The 4568-nt window shown below is 34.7% G+C and overlaps 1 protein-coding gene across 5 annotated transcripts in view; it reads right to left on the bottom strand.

The window, feature by feature from the left end:
* The window catches only part of LOC118745662 (tau-tubulin kinase homolog Asator-like), a 570828-nt gene that overhangs the window by 527466 nt on the left and 38794 nt on the right, over window positions 1–4568 (bottom strand). The gene's annotated exons all lie outside the window — the stretch shown is intronic.

Genomic DNA, 4568 nt, shown 5'->3' with positions numbered 1-4568 from the left:
TGCCACCTATTTGAAAACTTTAATTTAATTTAATTGATAGCATAAATTAAATATTGCAATATTGGCATCAAACTAAAGACGATAGGAAATTTTAATGCTGAAAATATTTTTAGGGGATTTGCCCACTGATTGAAAAATTGTATTAATTAAAATTTGTAAAATAAATGAAATATTGCAATACGAATATCAAACTAAAGAGGATAAGGAAGCTTACTTTTAAAAATATTCTTGGAGCCGGTTGCCACTTATTTGAAAACTTTAATTCAGATAAATTTATAATATAAACTAAGTGTTGCCATATGGGTATCAAAGGAGAGTACTTGAGAATAATTGCATAATTGAAAAAATTGCAACAGGCCGATATCTGTACATAATAGATGTTAAAGAAAAATTAATAGGGGATTTATTAGATCAACAGAAGCCAAATCTAAAATTTCGGTATGTTTGTCTGTATGTTTGTAAGCGCATCACGCAAAAGCCAATGTGTGGAATTAAATGCATCGGTGAAAAGATGTATGTACATATTGCTAGAGCTCTAATTGAATGTACAGAATCCATTCTTTTTTGTTTTAGTTTATCGTCGATCATTATTCCTAGGTATTTGAACGTATTAACTTTTTCCAGTGCGTCGTTGTTATATTTAGAGTTAGCAACGGACCGTTCTCAAAATTTCGCCTTGATATAACAACAAACTTAATTTCTTTTATTTCTGTGTGGAAGGTTTTTCGCTAAAAAAATTTAAACTTTTCGTTGTTGCTGCCAAAAAATTAAGAAACCTGAGACGTCACGTTTTACAATTTCATACAGTTCTCTTTACGATGTATTTCACTAAACTACTAAACGGCTACATCGACTTGGTTCATATTTGGCAACACCTTGAAAATAAACATTCTGACCAAAAATTTACTCGGTATGTAGCTGGGGTTATTCCTAAAATTCTTATACAGACTAAAACGTAAAAAACCAATATATCTCTAAAACCAATTACGCTGGGGAACTGAAACTTAGCACTGATGCATATATTACAAATGCATTGGGAAAGGGGGCGTGGCTCCTTCCTTCCATACAAACTGAACTTCTCATATAGCTTATCTCTGGAACTGCTTACGCTAACGTCCTGAAATTCTGCACAGCTACATATGTTATCAATACCGTAGTTATGGCGAAAAGTGGTAATTATTGGAAAGGCTGGCTCGATATATATTTACGTAAACGCGCAAGTATCATTCGATTGGGAATTATTTTCTCCTAGATTTCTAAATCCCATTGAACTATTGTAACTTTGTCTTTAATTTTCTGTAAGGTAAAATTTATGTGAAAATTTTGAAGAATTTTTCACAAAGAATGGAGCTTTGCTGTTACGAGTTTCGCTATAATCTACATACCTATTTGCATAAAATGATAGCCGATTTCGTTGTTCGGAATAAACTCAAAAAACACTGAATAGAGTTCCGTCAGATTGTCGGAGGTTATCTTACATACATATATGGTCTAATTACATGCTACTAGAAAACTCGCTAGGTGGTGCTGGAGTAGAGTTATTTATAAAAATTTTATTTATTAACCGATTTCGTTCAAATTTTAAATGTGAGCTATGTACCTGTATTATGGAAAATTCTTTTGATTAAAATTTACCTGGTTAGTGCCGCTGGAGTTAAGGTTGAAATTCATAACACGTATTCATTTTATGGTAAGCAATGGTTTTGCAGAAAATGAACCCAATGGATGGGGCTGCAGACGAAATGTATAGAAACCCCGTGGGGTTGGTCTGCTTTGGCACTATGTTTAAGTTATACGAATTTAGTTTTTAGATGTCTAAATGAAGGATGGGGTTAAGTCTTACTGACGCCCTCATGCACGATCATGCGGTCTTGCATCTACCCAGAAATCAGTTCATAAATTTTACCACAAATTGTAAAAGTGGTGAATTAACAAGGAAGGACAACCGTAGGTATATCAATTGCTTCATTTGAAAGATACTTAAGAGATCACACGACTCATTTAGCAATGTACCGGAAAACTTTTCATCCTGTGGGACAGCACTTCTGTGCTCTTGAGTTTCCCTATAAGAACTTTTATTGGCATACGCATGGCACCAATGTTGTAGTTGCAAGATCATACAAAAAGATTACGCATACCTGGCAGAGTTCTCACAGGTGGAAATAAGACCATCGGTGAAGCTCATGATACCGAAAGGGATTGGTATTCCATATGGTATCACAGCGTTACTATTATTGGCCTATGTGTGAGGAGGATACAGCGCCTTATACCATGTCCCCGCCGGAGCTAACCACGTAGTTATGGCTACTGAGTTGGTTATCCCGATAACCCACTTGATTTAGCGTAGTTTCGCCATATAAAAATGACAGCACTTAACCATTTCACTGAGATGGTTAAAAGCTAACCAACTCGAAACCACGTCGAAAGTCTGATACAACCCTGTGTTTTCCCGCCATCTGTGGGTCATTTGCGTTAAAATGTAAAGAATTCGTTCCCTACTAGTGTTTGGACTCAACTACGATCAATTAGATTTAATCCGGTTTCTGAAAAAATTTGAAATCTACTCCTCTACTCCGCTTGACTTCCAATCTATTCCGTTTTTTTCATTCATGTTATGCCCCTTTTGGGGCCGTTTTTTGAGTGTTCACCACCGATTTCAGTTAAAAAATTGAAAGTTAGCCAAATCTCACTGTTAAAAAGTAACTCTTTCATAGCAATGCGTCAATAAAGTAACTTCGTTATTTTTTGATGTATTGCTGTACAAATTGGCGGATGCAGAACTTTACTTAACTTGTTAAAAAGTATATGTGGAATGAAATTTATATAAAGTAGAAAAGGTTTGCTTTTTAAAAAATTAAGTGTTAGATACTATACTATACTATATAGAAAATGCTAAATATTACCTAAATATGTAACATATTATCCTTACATTGCCCCGCGTTCTTATTTTGCATGAATAGAAAATATTTTAGTCAAACAATTAATGTCAGAAACAAAAATAAAAAATTCAATCTAGTACGGATTATTTGTTTTTGCTCTGATTTTTGCAGTAACTTAGTCCTGAATCGATTTTTGGATGTCCGAACACTGTTCTTTACATTTGTACTGTTTTATAAACCTCAAACCGCAGTGTGGACAGCAATAGTTAGTGATGTGGTTAAGTTCGATTTGAGATGGTTAACTTTTTGGTGGGGACATGGTATTAGTGGTTTCAACTTAAATCAAAAATTTTGACTTTACAGACTAATTTTATTTTTAAACGCTCTTTTGCATTGGCCAACGCAAAAGCTCTTATTAGGCGCCGCGAAGTAAGCGGGCATTGGCTAGTAATAGATAATAATTTGCAATTTTTTACACTTTTGTAATTAATTTCGGTCACTATTACACAATCATGACTTGGGCCACTCTGCCATAGTACGGTTGTTGCTCCCTTTCATACCACAGTCATTTTGTATGAAACTCTGAATCAACAAAATTCATGATCCTTCTCATTAGCAACCCTGATCAGATTTTCCCCCGAGGTGTATTCAAAGAGGTTTATTACTGTATATACTGTGCAATTGCACGATGCAGAAATTGAAGGTGACGCCATTCGCGGACCGCTAACCCTCTCTTCGTCGATTTGACAGCATCCACCCATTCGCTGACATCACACAATACTTCTGTTTACATTCACTGTTGCTGTGGGTATTCAAAACGCGAAAATTTTTGAGTTTGGTGCTTGGTACATTTTTGGTGCTTTTGTTTTCAGTTTGAAGACACCAAATTTGAAAAAAAAAAATAAATGGATGCAAGATTTATAGCAATCTTAAGTGTGGTAAGCAATTTTACAAAAATTTAAACAAAATCATGGCACGGTGACAGTCATAAGCGACAACAAAATATGTGGCAGCACCTTCAATCATGCCACAAGAATTGGACCGTCGTGCAAGAAACATTGATTTTTATTAATTTGAATTGGCATCCTTACAATAAAATTGTTTATGCATATAAAGTCCATTAAATATAACAATAAAAATTTGGTGGTTTTTCAAATTCAAAACTTGGCAATACTGTCTTTGGTCTTTCTTGTACAGTTCGTCTTGCTCTCTCATTCTGGTATTTGTTGACGTCCCGCCCGGTTGCTCTCAGCTCGATTGGGGCAATCTTCTGTTCTATCACTCTTGGTGCAATTGGTGAAATAATAGCTTTGTTTCTTAACAGATTATAACAGATTAAATATTATCACTAATTTCTGCTGGAAAGCGTTTCTTAAACCAAAAAAACTAGCACCTCTCTCTCGTTCTTACGCTCTTATTTTTTTTTTTTTGTTCTCCTGCTAATTTCTGCTAGTAATATTTTTACTAGCAGCTGTCAAAATGGATAAACAAAAATTCGCCCAAATATGTTCAATAGTTAAATACATATAAAACAAAATAGTTAATACATCAGCTGTTTACTTGCTAGTTTCTGCTAGTTTTGCGTTTCTTTGCTATTTGTTATTTAGCTCTCTAGTTCTAGCTCTAGGTTGAATTTTACCTACTGTTGGCGACGACAAGTCACATAGACGTTTATTGTCATACGTTTAA

Source organism: Rhagoletis pomonella, unplaced genomic scaffold, assembly GCF_013731165.1.
Source record: "Rhagoletis pomonella isolate Grant_MI unplaced genomic scaffold, Rhpom_1.0 Rhpom_scaffold_00009, whole genome shotgun sequence".
NCBI lineage: Eukaryota > Metazoa > Arthropoda > Insecta > Diptera > Tephritidae > Rhagoletis > Rhagoletis pomonella.
The sequence above is the reverse complement of the archived record's forward strand: the minus strand, read 5'-3'. Positions and strand labels throughout refer to the sequence as shown.